Genomic DNA, 21362 nt, shown 5'->3' on the forward strand with positions numbered 1-21362 from the left:
TGTTAAGTCTTACATTCATTGTCAATGTTTTCCTTTCAGTAGTAACTTAAAGGCATGTTGAAAACAACATTTCAATAACTTCTATATCAGATCCTTGTACTAGATCTTTGACAAAAACTTGTGAGAACAAAAAAACCATTTCTGAGCAGAAATAGAATATATAAATCATTCCAGGGTATGATGTACACTAAAGAAGCCAAAGAAAACTTATCAATTTATAAAAGTTGCCGTCTCTCATTAGATATTGCCAACTCAAAAATTTTGAACAAGTATAATGACCCTGTTTTGCCGTTAAAAAAATAGTTCAATAGTCTTTGCCCTTTAAAATTTGGCTTGTCAACAGTTAAGTTTTTCTGAGCAGTTATTGACTACTTATTCTGCTGCCAGAAACTACTAGGTATTGGAAACGGGAAGAACAATAAGGCATGGTCCTTGTTGGAATACAGTTAAGATAACTTTTACAGGCACTGACCATCATTTTTACTAAATCAAGTTTGGTATTAAGGAAGTGTGTTACTTTAATCAGTTCATAATATACAAAAGTGTAATGTAACCCATAAAGGTCAGCATTTTCCAAAATTAACCCTTCCATTGTCCCAAAAAGAAAGTATGCTTCTACTCTTTTAACTGGCTTTCAGTGTAGAGGGTTTGGTCATTGAATGTTTTCATCAGTTAGGAAATCTGGCCAAGATGGTGTTAAGGAACTTGATATATACACTTGGGTAAAGGGGTTTCAATAGATTAAGTTGAAAGCAATAACTTGGAAATCGTGTTTATATTCCAAAGAGGCAAGAAACTCCTCAATAAACTAGTTAAATCTTTTGATCTGGGTGACTTTAGTGTGTATTTGTTTTTATGTTATTCTGGTCAAAAGACCAAGTGCTTCCCTCTTCTCTGTAATCCATCTTCTAAACTCAACATCAGTTTATCAATGGCCATTTCTTGCCCTCAGCCTTCCCTCCAGTGTAAATTATGGGATATCTAACCAATGAGCAGAATACAAGTCCCCAGCAAATTGTCTCAGGGCCTGGGATGTACCTAGCCAGCACCACTCCCTTTGCATGGTGACAGGCACGGCAACTGGGAGGCTATCCCACATCATATCCAGAATGGACATGTTGCCAACATGCATCATACGTGGAAAATACATGTGTTAGATCTTTCGTCACACAGTGAGGAATGCAATTACTAGAAATGGGTGAAAAAGCAAGAGTTCATATGTAGTTGAACAGTTGGGTTGCTGGAAATCAGGAGACCTTTCCTACAGGATGATGCTTCTCCTGCTTTGAGGGGCAGTCTTGCTAGAATGTGGGTTCTGAGTCAGCAGGCCTGAACTGCTAGTGAGCTCCCAGTCATGCTGAGGCTGCTGGCCCTCAGTCTGCACACTGAGCAGGCAGGTTCTGAGATATTGTTTGAGGGGATAGGATGTACGAAATCGGGTAGGAAGCAGGATTTAGACACAGTCAGTCCTTTCTGCCATACTTTATGTTCTTCCTTTTGTTCTCAGGATAGCTACATAAGGAAGGTATTATGTCTTACATAAATCAAGGAATTGGAATTCCGATTAGTTAGAAGCTAGGAGAGAATTCAAACATATCTGTTTTGATTCTAAAGCTATTTCACCCCAACTTTTTCCAAGCCAAGGCAAGACAATAGGCAAGCTTTATGGGTCAGAGGGTAGAGGAAAAAAGTAGGGAAAAATTTGGAATCATTTTTCTGCAGTCTTTCCACTTTCTCCATCTTCTTCACCCTTCCCACGTGTTCCCATGATTCTTACTGTTTTAAACTGCCATCTGCTTGGCCATTTGCTTGATTCTGGTATTAAAGGAAGAGGCAGTTCTTAGTTTAAGGCTTTGTCATTTATGTAGCTAGATCTAAACTGGATTTATTTTTTGTAATTCTGAAATATGAGGGCTGATTGCAAAAGAAGAAATATATTAAATTCGTCCAAGATTCAATGACAACATCTTTCACTGACCACACTTTCAAGAGTTTTAGAGATGTTTGGCTTCCTAGAGGATTTAACAAAATATCTTAGTTTTGGCATCCAAATCCTTTGTTGCATGGGGGTGTAATGAGAACTGTAAGATAGAATATGTGCTAAATGGACACAGTGATCATAACTACATTCAGAGAATACTGGGAAATAGATCTCTAGCTTAGCAGAAGTAACTCAAGTCACTACCAGGAAGTAATTTCAAGGTACTAGTGTGCTCATAGTGACTGATTTATATGGATTAACACAATCTATCTAAATTAACACAATAGTGGAATCTTGTATTTTTATCATTAAACTATTTCACTTTTTATTAGTCTCACTGATGTTAACAGTTATCATCTATTCTGAATGTCATTGACTTTATTAATTCACCTGATTTCCAAGGTAAAAGTTAATTAGTACTTAGGTAAAGTGATTGTCGTTCTAGGGAGATGCCTTACTCACTGATAAGTTGACATCTGAGCAAAAACCTGAGTTTAAGGGAGTGTGACATGCAGATAGCTGGAGGAGGAGCATTCAGGCAGAGGGAACAGCCAGGGCCAAGACCCTGAGGCAGCAGTGTTCTTGGCATTGCTGGAGGAAGAGCAAGGAGGCCGGTGTGGCTGGAGCAGAGTGAGGAGGTCAGAGAGGTAAAGGGTCAGGGGGCTGAGGGTCAGATCATGTGGGGCCATATAGACCGTGTTAAAAGTCTGCATGTTATCCTGGAGGCAATGATTGCCAATGGCAATAGTTGGCATCATTCAGTTTGTATTTTCTGAATCTCACTCAGCTGCACTGTGGAGGATGGATTAGAAAGAGGTGAGAGGAAGGCTGGGCTAGGTGGTTCATTAGCCTGTAATCCCAGCACTTTGGGAGGCCAAAGTGGGAGGATCACTCGAGCTCAGGAGTTCGAGACCAGCCTGGGCAACGTAGCAAGCCCTCATCTCTACACACACACACACAAAATAATAATAATTAGCCTGGCATAGTGGTGCACACCTGTAGTCCCAGCTACTCAAGAGGCTGAGGTGGGAGGATCGCTTGAGCTGGGGAGATGAAGGCTGCAGTGAGCTATAATCATGCCACTGCACTTCAGCCTGGGTGACTGAGTAAGACCCTATCTCAAAGAAAAAAAAAAAAAAGAGGTGAGAGGAAAGTAGGCCAGTTGGGAGATTTTGGCCTCCACAAAATTATTGAAATGGGGATGAGGAGAGGAGACAGAATGTTTTGAGACTTAAATGAGATGGAAGTTGTACCTCAGGAGGAAGAACTGGGTGGGAAATATAGTCTGTGAAGTCATCAGAACATAGGTGGTAAATTCTGAGATTGGCTAAGGTCACCGGGGAAGAGAGTATGGACTGAGTAGAACATGGGATTTCTTCCTTCCTTCCTTCCTTCTTCCTTCCTTCCTTCCTTCCTTCCTTCCTTCCTTCCTTCCTTCTTCCTTCCTTCCTTCCTTCCTCTCTCTCTCTTTCTCTCTCTCTCTCTCTCTTTCTTTCTGACAGTCTTGCTCTGTCACCCACGCTGGAGAGCAGTGGCGTGACACTGCAGCCTTCATCTCCCCAGCTCAAGTGATCCTCCCACCTCAGCCTCCTGAGTAGCTGGGACTACACCTGTGCACCACCACATCAGGCTTTTTTTTTTAATTTTTTGTGGAGATCAGGGCTTGCTATTTTGCCCAGGTTGGCCTCAAACTGAGTTCAAGTGATTTTCCTGCCTCAGCTTCCCGAGTAGTTGGTATTACAGGCCTGCCACCATGCCTGGCTAATTTTTGTATTTTAGTAGAGATGGGGGTTTCACCATGTTGGCCAGGCTGGTCTCGAACTCCTGACCTCAAGTGATCCGCCTGCCTTGGCCTCCCAACGTGCTGAGATTACAGGCGTGAGCCACCGTGCTAGGCCAGAACATGGGATTTCTTATCAGCAACCCCAAATGCAAAAGACAGGGCTGACAAATATCTTTAAAGTGCTGATTACAAACAACCTTGGACTTAGACTTTATTCCCCAAAAAACCAAGTCAAGAGCCAGAGTCTCTTCCAGCACTTTGGGTTCTCAGGGACCCTTCAGTGTGTTCCTGGCCACCTTTCCAACCACTGGCTTCAAAACACGCCAGTCACAACAGCCTTCAAACTCTGGTGGCCTCTCGAGTGTGGTGTATTCAACACCATGGACCCCAGTGGGACAGAAGAAAGCGCACCCAGGTGCAGGTGACCCTCAACACTAGGTCTTGAGGGCTGAGTTTCTGTATCATGTCTGGGCTTGCTGCTGTATAATTCTCTGTGGCAAATTCTCTACTCGGCTTGCGGCAAGGAGACCTGTCCACAGCAAAAAGCATGAAAAAGACAAAAAAGCTATGTACTCATATGGGAGTCTAAATGTGGCAGGGAGTAAGAATTAATTCTCTCTGCTGTCCCCTCCTCCAATTTCCAAAGCCTTTTGGTTGACCAAGCAGGGCCCAAAGGCTGCTGGCCTGGATAGCCACCTCATGGGCTTGCTCATGTGTTGAAATGCAGGGGATCATTTCCAGCTGGTTTTTGGGAGGAGGGGCTTTTGGGGAGACCAGTGCAGAAGAGAGGGAGCCGGAGGATGGAGAGGAGGAGCTGCCTGCTGCCATGAAGGGCTCAAGTCCCTAGCAATAGAAGCCTGAGGGCCTAAAACCAAGCAATGTGTTTCCTAAGGGACTTCCTGCACCTCTGGGCAAAGGCAGAAGGCCAGAAGCTGGGGAGACCTCACAAGAGTACTTGTAGACTCGAGCAGAGCTGTTTGGGGGCCCAAATGACAGAGGGGACACAAGCTTCACACTTCTCTGACTCCATTAGAACTAAAGGTTGGGGCCGTCTGGAGGTGGCCCACGGTGCATGCAGCACTGATACTCTCGCCATGGCCCTATCATCACGTAGAGGGAGGCAAGTCTCTTTCAGAGAGCTTTCAAATCAGCTCTGTACTATCCTCCTACTTACTCCCTTTCTGCTCCCCCACCTCCTCCTCCTCTTCAAAGGATCTCCTAAGGCAGTTAGGGAGGAAGAACTTGGCAGACTGCATGGTGACCACAGCTAGCCAACTGGTTTGTGATGACTTCCAGATAAACAGAGGGACCTGTTTTAAGGGTTTGGTTCCTGCTAGGGCACGTTTATAGGAAAATAAGCGTTTTTCACTTATGCTCAGATTATAACACTTTCAACATTTTGGAGTCCATATTAATTTTCTCCTGCTGCTGTAACAGATAATCACAAATTTAGTGACTTGAGAAAACACACATTTATTAGCATACAGTTCTGGGCATCAGAAATATAATACAGGTCTCATTAGGTGAAGATCAAAGTGTCAGAGGGTTGTGTTTCTTCTGGAGGCCCTAGGGGAGAATATGTTTCCTTACCATTTCAAGCTTCTTGAGGCTTCCTTCATTCCTTGGCTAGTAGCCTCTTTCTCCATCTTCAAAGCCAGCAAGTTTTGGCTGAGTCCTTCTCACACTGCCATGTCTCTGATTCTCTGACCACAGCCAGGAAAGCATCTCTGCTGATGAAGACTCCTATGATTAAATTGGGCCCATGCAGATAATGTCCTCATCTCTAGGTCCCTGGTCTTAATCACATCTGCAAAGTTCTTTTTACCATGTGAGGTTAACATATTCACAGATCCTGGGGATTTGGATGTGGATGTTTTTGGTGGCTGTTATTCTGCCTTTCACAGAGTCCTGGCCTGTGAGGCCAGGAAACATTTGCATTACTCAGATGTTCCAACAATCCATGGTGTTGGCTTTGGAGCAGAGGTAGAATGACCGTGGAGCTGGTGAAGCTGAAACTTCAGGGCTCCTCATTTGCTTGTGTGCACCTATTCCAAGCCCTCAGTTTTGTAGGCATAATTGTGTGCTTTATTTCTCAAAGAGGGCCGCCACGATTACAGAAACTTGAGGCCCCACAAAACCTGTAGCAGGTCCTGTTCTGGAATGTGTGTGTGATGAGACAAATGGAGTGCCCCCAGGAGGCCCTTGGGGGGCAAGGCGTGGTGTGGTCTGGCCCACTATGAGCCTGTGCTTCTGGCTGTTAAGTGAGATACCCAAAGGAAGAGTTTGGAGAAGCATCTGGGGAGGAGGTTAAGCTGCGGCTCAAGGGGGTGGCAGAGATTTCTGAGGAGGAAAGGAAAAGAAAAGTAAAGAAGGATCTGTTTCAGAAAAAAGAGAAGGATTGAAAGCAGGGCAGGGCATTTTTGCTGGGTGATGTGCTTTGTGAGCCTGCCCTTCGTTGCTGCTCAAATGTCAGACATTCGCTTAATGCTTGAGGAGCTGGATTTGCGCTTTTGAGCTTCTGTGGAAATGGGTTGCCAGGCTGAAACAGGCCTCCAGGCAGGCAGAGAAAGAGCAAGTACACTCCGAGAGTCAGGAACATCAGGTTCATGTGCTCTTTCATTCATCAAAAAGGATCTTGGAGAAGCCAGAAACAAAGGCCTCATACTGTATGATTCTACTTACATGAAATGTTCAGAATAGGCAAATCCATGGGGCTAGAAAGTAGATTAGCGGTTGTCAGAGGATAGGGAGAGGAGGGAATTGAGACTAACTGCTAATAGATAAGAGCTTTTTTTGGGGGGTGATGGATATTTTTGGAATTAGTAGTGATCATTATACCACTCTGAATATACTAAAAACCACCGAATTGTCAGCATTTAAAGGGTGAATTTTATGGTATGTGAATGATATGGTTTGGATTTGTGTCCTTGCCCAATCTCATGTTGAACTGTAATCCCCAATGTTGGAGGCGGGGCCTGATGGGAAGTAATTGGATCATGGGGGTCGTCCTTCCTGAATGGTTTAGAACCATTCTCTTGGTGCTGATCTTGTGATAGTGAGTGAGTTATTGCAAGATCTGGTTGTTTAAAAGCGTGTAGCACCTCCCACCTCTCTCTCTTGCTCCTGCTCCTACCATGTAAGAAGCCTCATCCCCCTTTGCCTTCTGCCACGATTGAAAACTTCCTGAGGCTCTCCAGAAACCGAAGGTGTTATGCTTCCTGTACAGACTACAGAACTGTGAGCCAAATAAACCTCTTTTCTTTATAAATTACAGTTTCAGTTATTTCTTTATAGCAATGTGAGAATAGACTAAAACAGGGAATTATATCTCACTTTTTAGAAAGGGGTCTCTAAAAATTGGCTGTGCCTAAAACTCAAGGAAAATTCACTATGAAAACCCATTTTTGAGAGCTGAAAGGCTACTTATTCCAATACTCCAGCGAGGCTTCTTTCAAGCATCACTGCTTAAAACAGGCCAAGATTCCTCTTGTCATTCCTCTGAGTTCATACCTCCTCTGAAGGTCAGAAAACTTGTGCCTTTATACAGCTTCCTTTGTAAGCAAATATGGGGTTGACAGATCTTCAAACTTTTTGGCTTTCTGATTCTCCTGCTTAGCAAGATAGGGCATAAGGAATAAGTATATACTGATACTGTGATATCAGCAAAAAAGGTTAATACACAGAGGTTAGTGACAGCAAGAATAAAATGAATTAAGACTAAAGCAAACCAGAGCCAGTTAATCTTTACAAGTCTTCCATGTTTTGGAATTTCTTTACAACATCAATCTTCATCCTTCCAGAGGATCATGAAAATCATAGGTAGTAAAGTGCTCAACTATGTTTTTCTATTGATTTGTACTTTTCCCACTTAGATTTACAACTCTCAGTGGGATGATTTAATAAGCCATTTTGGAGATATGGCTTGGCACAAGGTAAATTACACCAGCCTGCAGGCTCTATTTACTGCTCAATCTTCACTATTGTAAAGGTGACTTCTGAGACAATTTCAGGTTACCAGCCTCTATTAGTCGTCCATTAGTATCCAGAAAATAATTTTGGGCGAGATGATTTGTGAGCTGCATAGAAACACACCTACTAGTGTCAGAGGATAAAGGCTGTTTAAATGTGCTTGGGCAGTATATAAAACAAAGTCTGAAAACTGAAAACACTCTATTGGAGGGAAAACCTAGTAAGATTTTCTTTTGATATATGATATTTCATCTTATCTTTTATATTCTGTAGCATGTGAAGCATAACCAATCAGGGACTCTTAGTTAATTTGGTGGTCCACAAGAAGCCATGGTGTGATAGATGGATTTAAAAATGTTTCTAAATCTTTACACATCTAACACCACCACCACCACTACTCCCTTTCCTAACCTGTGAAATGTGAGTTTGAAGTTCCTCTAATAAAGAAGTGGGGTCTATTTTCTTTGCTCTTGAAAAGGGCAAAGAAAAGTCTGGTCTTATAACTTGCTTTAGCCAAGGCAATATGGCAGAAGTCACTCCCTTCCATTCTTTCCCTTGGAAACTTACTGAGATGTGAACAAATCCCAGTTAACCTGTGGATGATGAGAGCCACATGGCCAGTTATTCTTATTACCACTTCCAACAATCAGCTGACTGGCCAACATGTGAAAGAAAACATCTTAGACTGGCCAACCCCCAGCCTACCTGCCAGCCCTCAACAGATGCATATACAAGCCAGCCAAGATCAGCTAAGTCTAGTCCAGGTTAACAGACACATCCAGGTGACCCATGTACTGTTGATCAATAATAAATGCTTATTGTTTTAAGCCACTGAATTTTGGGATGCTTTGCTATACAGCAATAGCTAATGTCACAACGTGCCTTTTGTGGTGCAAATGTTTTACTCCCTGTGTGTGGAACAGTTTTAACTTCGTTGCCTTGGCTGAAATCACTGAAACCCTGGCATGTTCAGAAGCCATCAGATGCTCAAGGGAACATATACCTACCCTTGCTACTGCTCAAATAACAAGGAAGAAAGTAGATGGAGACAGCAACACATCTTTGGGATCCTGTAGCTAGCATGAGGTCTGGTGGGGGCAGGTGGGTGGCAATTGGTAAGAAATTTAGAATTTGCAGAAAACTAGAAAGGAGAATATAAAATACATTTTCACTATAAAGTTAAAAAAACTTATTATTTTGTAATATTTGTTTCAACCACTATTTGTCAGACAAAAAAAAAATTATATTTGGCTAAATTTCCCTTTAACCATTACCTGGGTCTCAAGCCCCTGCCCTTCTTCCACAGGCAAAAGTAGCCTGAGTGTGGTATAGTGTGGACTCACATTGTACAATGAAACTTTTTGCTCTTTTACTCATCATAGTTTTGACATACGTATATATATGACATACATCCATATGTATATATATATACATGTATAACATATGCATAAATACATAAATATGTGTTTTACTTATACACACATTTAGTTTAATACTTATAACTGCTGTATGATAGTCTCTCACATGGATGTAATATGCTGTACTAATTCCTTTACCATTGTTGAATATTCAGATTGCTTCCAAATTCCCCCTTTACTCATACATAGTGCTGAAATAAATAGCACTTGTATATAATTCCTTGTATTCAAATGCCAGTCTTTCTCTAGGTCACACACCCAGAATTCTGGATGGTGGGACACACACTTTTTTGCATTTGTTAGAGTCAAAATTTATCCCACCAGACAGGAACCTGGCTTTATAAGATTTCCTTGATGGTAAGTTTCAGAGTCGTTGTCTTATGGGACAAATTTATAACACAAGAAGCTAAAATAAAAGAAAAGCTAGATGGAAACTTGAAATCTCTTTGAAATGTTCTCCAAATGGACAAACACATCACATTAGATCATTTCTGAGAAGTCTCAGATTCATTATTCAATAAGGCAAACCAGTTCTTTTGTTTTGTTTTGATCTTCTCAATGGAGAAGTCAAGTTTAAAATCTTGTATTTTACCGTGCCAAGACATGGTATGGTAAACATACCATGGTATGATCATGGTCAAGTTCAAACAACTTTCCCTCTGTAAACAGAACATTACTCTTGTTGCTTAAGTAGTAAGTAGCTAAGTGCTCTTAGATTTTTGCACATCCCCGTCAAAAGTGAATTAGCACACAAGAAGCCTGCCGTCATAATAAATGTTCTTCTCAACAAATTGTGTGTACCCTTTGTCATCTGGACTCAGTGCAAACCAGCTGATCATAACAGGATGGTGTCAACATCACCCTATTGCTTTCGATTTGTAACCATATCTGAGAGCTGCCTGAGGTTTTCTTGGTTTATGTCAGGTTACATTATAGATATTCTATAATGGAGATGCTCTTAATTTTAAATTCTTACAACTAGTGATAAGAATTGCTGTTTTGTAGAAGTAATACTATATCACGCACTTTGTATAGAAAAATGAGGAGAAATAAAACTATGGGAAGCGACGTCTTTGTCCTCAAAACTCCCAAGCCAGCCCGATGACAAAATGTTGATTAGTACAAGTAATAAAATAATTATATTAATGAAGTGAAATCCTGCTGGCTTCCAGAAATCACTCTGAAAGGAACCTCTGACGCTAGTTTTTTAGTTCTTTCCTTTAAGATTTGGGCAATCAAGGCTCTGGTTTTTGAAATATCCTGCATGTTTTGTACACGTGAGGGGAATTTTATAAAGAGATTTCAGGTGTTGTCAGTTTTTCGGCGATTATCAGGCAGCTCCAAATACATCGCTTTCTGCTGTGCTGAAAACTCCTTTGCTGTCTTGCTTCCTGTTGTGTTTTGCCAGCAGGGGGCACTGGAGAGGGACAACTGGACGGGAGAGAGTGGTTCATCCCGATTGGCTTGCTGCTTCGTCAGGATGCAGGGGCGCTTCACTCTGGCTGCAGCGGCTGGTGGCAGCCTCCACCTTCTTTCCGCACTTCTAGAAGCATCCTCCTGGGGCCGGTCGGTCACACCGGCAACAGCTGGGAGGCGCCCCTTCCTCAGCGGCCTGAGCTTAGCCTGGCGTCTCCTCCTCTAAACCCCTGCTCCCAGCAGCAGCCGGGTAGTCCTCCCTCCTCCGCAGGTATCAACATCTATAAACATTTTTAAAGTCCTTGATACATTTGCCAAATTGCTTTCCAGACGAATTCTCGTGATTTACACTCTCACTGGTTATGTGCGAAAATGCTTCCAGAAACCCCCTCCCATACGATTGTTGCTAATTAACTAATCATTGTCTTTGGTTGATTTTTATATTTAACTCTTGAATTTAGTGGTTCTCAAATGCTAGCTCCAAGACATACTGCATCAGAATTATGGGGGAATATACAGTCCCAGAGCTTACCTCTGGAGATTGATTCTGTTGAAGCTTTCTGAAATTAATTGCATAACTTTTCATGTTTTTATATTCAAACTTCTGAGTTTTTGACTTGGAATTATCCAGGCCCTGAAAGTTTGAACCAAATCTACTTCAAAATGATCAGGGCCCACAGTTCTGGCATTTGAATACAAGTTTCATGGCTTGCCCAGTTTCTTCATCTGAAAACTCCATGAACTCTCTTATGGCAGTTTTCAGATTGTTTACTACTTGCTGACTTTTTTTTTTTTTTTTTTTAATAAAAAAGGGACTTAAAGGAGAATGTTGAACCTGAACCCCAATTGGGGTAACTGCACTGGATCGCTATAGCAAAGGGAAGACCTGGTTTCTGTATTTGTGCTCCCTCTCACCCCTGGCTAGAGCCTCTTACTCTAATTAATACTTTCTCCAAAACCTGGAGCCTTGGTTCCTATGTTCAAAAGCTTTTAGAATGACCTATTCTATAGTTTTCCTCATGTCGAGGAATGGGCCTGAGATACTTCCTGAAAAGAGAGTCTTGTGAGTACTGATAGACCATGATGGAAGTTTTACTTTGCCTCTATTTGCCCTCTAAGGTTTATGACACTTTGGTTCTTTAATATAAAATATAAAATGTGGAAGCGGGATGCCTATGGATTCTGAGTATCCAGAATCAGTGTTTGTTTAGTGGTATCTAATTAGGAATGCTATCCATGAGGATGTCAGTGGCCCAGGAGAAAAAGATACAGTAGCTCCAGCTCTTCATTACCTGGGTGAAGGTTGTCACAGTGATGTGGGGAGGCCAAATTTTAGGGGAAAAAGAACATGAAGGAAAAGTGACCCCAGCCTCTATTACTTAGCAAATTGCGACCTGTGGGCCAAATCAGGCCTCCTGCCTGCTTTTCTAAAGTTTTATGGCAACACAGCCACACCCTTTCATTTAAATATTGTCTGTAACTGCTTTCAAGTTATAATGGCAGAAGTTGAGTGGTTGCTACGGAGACTGCATGGCCTACAAAGCTAAAAATATTCATTATTTGGTCCTTTACAGATAATGTTTGCCAAGCCTGATCTAGATTTTCTAATATATTACAGCTGTGCCTGCTTAGTTATTTCTTGCAGTTTCAAAGGATTTTTTTCAGCAGCTGCTATTTTAACATTCATAATTCATTTAATGGACATTTTCTTCTTCCCTTTCTATTGATTATATTTGGCAAAGGTATTATCTTTATATATATATATATACACATATATTTTTCAAGAAACTTGCACTCTTGGGCTTGTAAATAATGCTGTGGTTTTCTATTGTCTAATATATTTGTTTTGATGCTTTAATTATATCCTTGATCCTACTTATAGACTTAAAAAATCCTTGTCTAAATATGTTAAGGTAATTATTATTATTTTTGACCCACCTAACTCCAATTTCTTTTAAAATTATAGGAAACTAGTATTTTCCAAATATAAAAACAAACTAAAAACAAAAAGACACAGACATATCAAAGCACAGATAAAAGGGGGGAAAAAATCATCCAACATCGGCTGGGCGTGGTGGCTCACGCTTGTAATCTCAGCACTTTGGGAGGCCAAGGCGGGCGGATCACGAGGTCAGGAGATCGAGACCATGGTGAAACCCTGTCTCTACTAAAAATACAAAAAATTAGCCGGGCGTGGTGGCGGGCGCCTGTAGTCCCAGCTACTCAGGCTGAGGCAGGAGAATGGCGTGAACCCGGGAGGCGGAGCTTGCAGTGAGCCGAGATTGCGCCACTGCACTCCAGCCTGGGTGACAGAGCGAGACTCTGTCTCAAAAAAAAAAAAAAAAAAAAATCATCCAACATCATGATGCCATAGCTAGTCACCATAACTATTTTGGAGTTTTTCCTTGTAGTCTCTTTTTTAAAAAAAAAAAAAATTAAGTTTTTTAATAGTAAAGAAACACAGTAACATAAAATTAACCATTGAAATCATTTTTTAAGTGTACAGTTCAGTAGTGTTAAGTACATTCACATTGTCGTGCAACAGATCTCTAGAACTTTTTCATCTACCAAAATTGAAACTCTGAACCTATTAAACAAGTCATCACTTCCCCTTTCCTCCAGCCTCTGGCAACCACCATTCTATTTTCATCTCTATGAATTTGATGACTCCAGGTACCTCATATAAGGGGAATCATACAGTATTTTTCTTTTTTGACTGGCTTATTTCACTTAGCATAATGTCCTGAAGGTTTGTGTTGTTGTAGCATGTGTCAGAATTTCTTTTTATTAAAGCTGAATAATAATCCATTTTATGGATAGACCACATTTTGTTTATCAGTTTATCTGTTGGTAGACACTAGGGTTGCATCCACCTCTTGGCTATTGTGAATTATGCTGCTGGGAACACGGGTGTGCAAATATCTCTTTGAGATCTTGCTTTCAATTCTTTTGGATATAGAAGTAAAAGTGGGATTGCTGGGTAATATGATAATTCTGTTTTCATTTTTTGAGAAACCTCCATGCCGTTTCTGGTAGGCACTGTACCAATTTGTCTCCTTTATGAGGCACAAGTGTTTCAGTGGTTAGTTCAAGTCGTCGTTTTCTTTAAATAAAATTTAAATAAATGTTGCCTAACTGAACCCGCTTTTCTATGCCCTATAGAAAATATAATCCCCTGCTTGCAATGTCTCTGTCCTGAAGGCTTTTATTGTCATGTTTGCATCAATTTCTTCTCTCATTGTTTTCCTCTATTTTCTCTTTTTTCTGGGAGTATTTCTCAATTTTTATTCTTATATTACTAGTCAATTGTAAATCACCTGCCACCACCTAACTTAAATTTAACAATGTTTTTTATTTCCTTGAAGTCTCTTTCTCCTGACCTGCTTGCTTTTTAGTAAGACAAATAGGTTGAGAAAAGAAATGCTTTCTTAAAAAATGAGATTCTGAAAACCCTGACCACTTAGCTCGTGGATTAAAAAAATCTTTTTCTCAGCACTTAGATGAGATTTTGTATCTTATTGCTGTTGCCAGATAACTTTGCTTTTTCTTTGAGTCTCCATGTCTTACATGCAGTTTATGAGAGACATTTTTCATCCAATCTGCTCACACTGCCATCTGAACAGAATGATGTTTCTTGCTTTTAAGATATAAAAGAAGACGATAGAGTTGTCTTGTTTTAGAACTATTTTAAAATATCCTGAAGAAAGTTTGAAATACTAAATGGAACATCAAAACTTTGAGTTCATTTATTGCTGCATAATGACAGTTTGGTGGTTTAAAATGATGATTTATTCTCCCCACCCTGTTGGTTGCCTAGGCTGAGCTAGGCAGTTCTTCTCCTCCACACGGTGTTGGTTGTGGCCACTCCTGGGGTTGCATTCAGCTGGGAGCTTATCTGCAGCCAGGATCTCCAAAACAGCTTCACTCGAAGACTGGTACTACAGCTGGTGTGTCTGGGACTGGCTGAGCCTCTCTTTCCAGCAGAGGAGACAAACTCTCCACATGGTGACTCAGGGCTCCAAGAGGGAAAGCAGAAGCTGACAGGCCTCTTCTACCATATTGTACTGCCAAAGCAAGTCACAAGACCACCTTACATTCAAGGGAAGGGAAAATAAACTCCAGGTCTTGATAGCAAGGGCGGACTACTTGGCAGCCATATTTGCAGGGAATATACCAAAACTTAATATAAATTCCTTTAATTTTCTTCAGGAAAATCAGATATTGAAATTTTACGTATCTGTTATTTATTGTGCCATAGTGATAGTGAGGGTAAATAATGAAATGTCTAGTGTATTGGTCAGCAGATATTTTCTGTCAAGGGCAAGGTGGTAAATATTTCAGGCTTTGTGGGCCATACAGTCTCTGTTGCAACCACTCAACCTCTGCCATTATAGTGTAATAGCAGCCAGAGATAATACATAAATGAATGGGCATGGCTATGTTCCAATATAACTTTATTTACAAAAAGAAACATAAAAACAACAGAGAAACAAATGGGCAGGATTTGTCCTGTGGATTATATTTTTCTGACCTCTGGTCTAGATAAATAGTGTTTTTCCTGAATTCTAAATAGATTATTTATTTATTTATTTATTATTATACTTTAGGTTTTAGGGTACATGTGCACAATGTGCAGGTTTGTTACACATGTATCCATGTGCCATGTTGTTTTGCTGCACCCATTAACTCGTCGTTTAGCATTAGGTATATCTCCTAATGCTGTCCCTCCCCCCTCCCCCCACCCCACAACAGTCCCCGGAGTGTGATGTTCCCCTTCCTGTGTCCATGAGTTCTCATTGTTCAATTCCCACCCATGAGTGAGAACACGCGGTGTTTGGTTTTTTGTCCTTGCGATAGTTTACTGGCAATGATGTTTTCCAGTTTCATCCATGTCCCTACAAAGGACATGAACTCATCATTTTTTACGGCTGCATAGTATTCCATAGTGTATATGTGCCACATTTTCTTAATTCAGACTATCGTTGTTGGACATTTGGGTTGGTTCCAAGTCTTTGCTATTGTGAATAGTGCCGCAATAAACATACGTGTGCATGTGTCTTTATAGCAGCATGATTTATAGTCTTTTGGGTATATACCCAGTAATGGGATGGCTGGGTCAAATGGTATTTCTAGTTCTAGATCCCTGAGGAATCGCCACACTGACTTCCACAATGGTTGAACTAGTTTACAGTCCCACCAACAGTGTAAAAGTGTTCCTATTTCTCCACATCCTCTCCAGCACCTGTTGTTTCCTGACTTTTTAATGATGGCCATTCTAACTGGTGTGAGATGGTATCTCACTGTGGTTTTGATTTGCATTTCTCTGATGGCCAGTGATGATGAGCATTTTTTCATGTGTTTTTTGGCTGCATAAATGTCTTCTTTTGAGAAGTGTCTGTTCATGTCCTTTGCCCACTTTTTGATGGGGTTGCCAGCATATAAACAGAACCAAAGACAAAAACCACATGATTATCTCAATAGATGCAGAAAAGGCCTTTGACAAAATTCAACAACCCTTCATGCTAAAAACTCTCAATAAATTAGGTATTGATGGGACGTATCTCAAAATAATAAGAGCTATCTATGACAAACCCACAGCCAATATCATACTGAATGGGCAAAAACTGGAAGCATTCCCTTTGAAAACTGGCACAAGACAGGGATGCCCTCTCTCACCACTCCTATTCAACATAGTGCTGGAAGTTCTGGCCAGAGCAATCAGGCAGGAGAAGGAAATAAAGGGTATTCAATTAGGAAAAGAGGAAGTCAAATTGTCCCTGTTTGCAGATGACATGACTGTATATCTAGAAAACCCCATCGTCTCAGCCCAAAATCTCCTTAAGCTGATTGGCAACTTCAGCAAAGTCTCAGGATACAAAATCAATGTACAGAAATCACAAGCATTCTTGTACGCCAATCACAGACAAACAGAGAGCCAAATCATGAGTGAACTCCCATTCACAATTGCTTCAAAGAGAATAAAATACCTAGGAATCCAACTTACAAGGGATGTGAAGGACCTCTTCAAGGAGAACTACAAACCACTGCTCAATGAAATAAAAGAGGATACAAACAAATGGAAGGACATTCCATGCTCATGGGTTGGAAGAATCAATATCGTGAAAATGGCCATACTGCCCAAGGTAATTTGTAGATTCAATGCCATCCCCATCAAGCTACCAATGACTTTCTTCACAGAACTGGAAAAAACTACTTTAAAGTTCATATGGAACCAAAAAAGAGCCCGTATCGCCAAGTCAATCCTAAGCCAAAAGAACAAAGCTGGAGGCATCACGCTACCTGACTTCAAACTATGCTACAAGGCTACAGTAACCAAAACAGCATGGTACTGGTACCACAACAGAGATATAGATCAATGGAATAGAACAGAGCCCTCAGAAATGATGCCGCATATCTACAACTATCTGATCTTTGACAAACCTGACAAAAACAAGCAATGGGGAAAGGATTCCCTATTTAATAAATGGTGCTGGGAAAACTGGCTAGCCATATGTAGAAAGCTGAAACTGGATCCCTTCCTTACACCTTATACAAAAATTAATTCAAGATGGATTAAAGACTTACATGTTAGACCTAAAACCATTAAAATCCTACAAGAAAACCTAGGCAATACCATTCAGGACATAGGCGTGGGCAAGGACTTCATGTCTAAAACACCAAAAGCAATGGCAACAAAAGCCAAAATTGACAAATGGGATCTCATTAAACTAAAGAGCTTCTGCACAGCAAAAGAAACTACCATCAGAGTGAACAGGCAACCTACAGAATGGGAGAAAATTTTTGCAACCTACTCATCTGACAAAGGGCTAATATCCAGAATCTACAACGAACTCAAACAAATTTACTAAATAGATTTAAAATGAATTATGAGGCCAGGAGCAGTGGCTCATACCTGTAATCCCAACACTTTGGGAGGCCGAGGTAGGTGGATTGCTTGAGCCCAGGAGTGCGAAACTAGCCTGGGCAACGTGGTGAGACCATGTCTCTACAAAAAAATACAAAAATTAGCCACTTATGGTGATTCACACCTGTGGTCCCAGCTGCTTGGAAGGCAGAGGTGGGAGGATTGCTTGAGCCCAGGAGGCAGAGGTTGCAGTGAGCTGAGATTGTGCCACTGTATTCCAGCCTGGGTGACAGAGTGAGACCCTGTCTCAAAAAATAAAAATAAAAAATAAGATAAAATGATTTATGTAGGAATGAAATCTCAGATTCTAATAATACCCACATAAAGTATCTGAAACTAACTGAAGTTAATACGAAAATGATCACGTAGTGAGCTTGTATTTGTTATTTTCGTATCATCTGCATCATCCCCTACTAATAGCATCAAGCACCATGTATTGAATCGGTTTATTACTTGAGGGTACACATGGAGGTGCAACATTTTTCCTTACTTAATTACCACTGCTTTTTAGATTCCATAAAATCATTCAGTGTCCTGGGAAAAAGGATATTCGATAATGTGAAATGCTATTTGGTAAGCAAAAGACAAACAGTGGGATAGTTGCTATTTGCAGAACACATTTACTAGCTTTATGTTCCCATGACACCAAATATTTGAGTTCTTGGGTTCTGAATAATGAATCAAAAGGAAAGTTATGATATCAAGACCCTCTTGACCACTTTTTAGTAGTTAGTACTTTTTTTAACTTGTGCACTTTTCAGCAAACTCTTAACATCTCTTATTGCTGATACTTTGGTGCTTTATGAGGTCACATTTTATTTTTTCCTTGCAAATGAGACACCAGCATAGAAATACTTCTCATCTTGCTGCCCTCTGGGCTTTGTTTTTCTCTAATGTTGAATGACAGATACTAACAGTCTGTAAGAGCTAATGTGAAAATGCTGCCTTTTGTGGTTGTGTCGTCATATTTTCCAGCCTGCCACCCGGGCCAGGCTGTCACCACGCACCTGCAGAGTGAAGGAGTTTCAGGCACAGTTCCAGGCCTCTGCTTCCTGAGATGGTGCAGCAGAGGTTTGGAGGGAGGTGCGTGGCCCAATGTGCTCCCCGGGGGAAATTGTGAGAAAACCCACGTCTCTCTGGAGAGTTGCTTTTACAAAGTACCTATCTGGTAAGTGTGAAGGGACTTGATTAACTTCTCTTGTGTATCCTTGTCCGTATAGCTTGTGTTAAAATAGCTCTGGGCATTCAGTGTTCATTGCTTCACACAGACAACATGTGAACTGCTTTAGACTGAAAATTTATACATCACTAGAATAGCAGTTGTTGCCTGAGCTCCTCCTACTCCTGCCATAGAAGTTCTCTCAGCTCCTCTGCCTGACATGAGCCTGTTGAGGCTCAGAAAGCAATATCCCAAGACTGGTGCTTTGACATGCAGAGAGGTGTCAGAATCAAGGGCCCTCTTACCTTGTCTTGTCTCCCCCTGCCTCCCTCTTGTCCCCCAAGCTCTGGGAGGGACTGTCTCTGGAATTTTCTTATCTCACTAAGAAAGCATCTTTCCAAAAGAAATGTAATTGTCTTAAACCGCCTCCCTAGGGATCTCATCAAATATCTAGGAAAGATCAACCATCTATGAAGAGAAAAATCTGGGAGTCAGCACCAGACCCAGACAGACTTTTCATCTGTTCTTCTGAGGGCAGCTCAGAAAGATGACCTGGAAGACTCCATCTGCATAATAAGACAACCTTTCTTCCTGTGCACCTCCGCTCTCACCTTTCTGTAATGTCTGTTTCTCACCTCTGCAGTCCATTTATTCTCCCTAATGGTTTACTGCCCCTGAAAATAATTGTCTAAATTCCCCGATGATATATAATAATGTTTCTTGATCCTAAATGTCTCAAAATGGTGTCACTTATGACAAATGACTCTGCCTACAGTGAAATTGCTTACCCCTCAGAGTGATAAGCATATATATGGAAGATGTCACCTGCTGTGGCCAGGCACTGCTGAGACCTGACAAGCGAGTGAAGCCAAAAGGTGGCTGAGATCGTGGCCATGGAGGGCCATAAAAACCACAAAGAAACTGACCACGGTCAAGATGCCAGCAGAAGCTCTGCACGTGGCCACTCTGAGGCCTCTGTTCCATCGGCAGGGGCTGTAGGAAGGTCTGCTGGGAGAAGAGCAGTGACAGTGACCCCCGCTCCAACCCCAACCCAGGAAAAAATAAAAGGACCTGCCAGATTGTCAGTCAGCATGCTGGCCTCCTAAGCTACTCAAGCTACGACCCTCCTCTCTCTCTTACTAGTGCCCTTGTGTGTTGAATATATTTGCATGATTGTTGGCATGTGAAAGCCTCACAGTAAACCATGGATTCATCAGCATTTAATTGGCCACCGACTCAGTGTGAAACCTCCTGGCCTCAGTTAGCACAACGAGGCTGATTTGAACCTGACAGGAGAGCCATCTCTCCATCCCCTATGAAAAAGGGCATATGGGCTTCTGCACTGCTGTCCGTCAGAGGGTAATCATTCTCCTGTGGTTCCCCCATGCTATGCACATTACAATAAACTATTGCATGCCTTTTCCTTTATTAATTTGCCTTTTGTCAGCTGATTTTCAGCGAACCTTTAGAGGGCAAAGGGGAAGTTTTCTCTGTACCCCTATAAGTCTCTCCAGGAAATGGCTCAAAAATAAAATAAAAAGAAATAGAATCTGTTCCTAACCCTTCTAAATGGATGTTTCCTTTGTATTAACCTTTCATTTTGTGATGTGTTCCTCCACTCCTGAGCACTCAGCCTGAGCACTGGCTCCTCCCCTCTGACTTGATGGGACCAGGCTTCTAGAACCCAGCCTGGAGCCTACGTATCCGAGAGGGGCAATTTTTCTTTTATGCTTCTCTTAAGGAAAATCAATCCAAAGCAATGCACACAGACCTTATTCTGTTTCATTGACCAGCTAGCTGATTGGTACTGTTTTGTACATATGAAGTTACCAGGCATTGGGTTTGTTTCTCTAAGTTTCCTTTCGGAATTGTCTCCTTTGGTTCTTGTCCTAGTTCCTTTTCCACCATCTGTTGAAGTATCTTCTTTACAGATACCGAAATTGAGACACTAAATATGTTTGTCTGGCTGATGGCTAATGTTGGTGATTCAGGCTTGAGAGGGCAGGCAAGGATCAACTGTGAAACAGAACACCCCTTTTCCTGTATTTTCTAAAAGGCATAGAGTAGTTTGAAAATGCCAGTAATAGTTTGTTGAAGACTTAGAAATGACAGTTATTTTATTTCGATTTCCTAGATTACTGTGTAAATTACCAGCTAGTAGGGATCCAGGCCTTGGCAGGTGGAAAATGAGCTGTTTAGGACATGCCATTCACTTTTCAACCTACTTGTCTTCGTAGAAGCATCTATATGCTTTCCATGGACACTTCACAGTATGTAGTTTTGAAAAATTATTCTTTTAAGTGACTGTTCATACTTTTATTTTTTATTTTTATTTTTTGTTTTTGAGACGGAGTCTCGCTCTGTCACGCAGGCTAGAGTGCAGTGGTGCCATCTCGGCTCACTGCAACCTCTGCTGCCCGGGTTCAAGCAATTCTCTGCCTCGGCCTCCTAAGTAGCTAGGATTCCAGGCACCTGCCACCATGCCCGGCTAATTTTTGTATTTTTAGTAGAGATGGAGTTTCACCATCTTGGCCAGGCTGGTCTTGAACTCTTGACCTTGTGATCCACCCACCTCGGCCTCCCAAAGTACTGGAATTACAGGTGTGAGTGACCGTGCCCAGCAACTCGAAATGAATTATTTTATCTTTAAGATCTCATTGTACCCAGCAACTTGAAATGAATTATTTTATCTTTAAGATCTCATTGTAAGT

The 21362-nt window shown here is 41.4% G+C and overlaps 1 protein-coding gene across 1 annotated transcript in view; it reads left to right on the forward strand.

Moving 5' to 3' along the window:
* The first annotated feature begins 10724 nt into the window (after positions 1–10724).
* The window catches only part of FRMPD4 (FERM and PDZ domain containing 4), a 958701-nt gene continuing 948063 nt past the window's right edge, over positions 10725–21362 (forward strand). Inside the window, exon 1 of the mRNA XM_055269159.1 lies at positions 10725–10838. The gene's annotated coding sequence lies outside the window, so the exon portion shown is untranslated. The remainder of the gene's footprint in view (positions 10839–21362) is intronic.

Source organism: Symphalangus syndactylus, chromosome X, assembly GCF_028878055.3.
Source record: "Symphalangus syndactylus isolate Jambi chromosome X, NHGRI_mSymSyn1-v2.1_pri, whole genome shotgun sequence".
Classification (NCBI taxonomy): Eukaryota; Metazoa; Chordata; class Mammalia; order Primates; family Hylobatidae; genus Symphalangus; species Symphalangus syndactylus.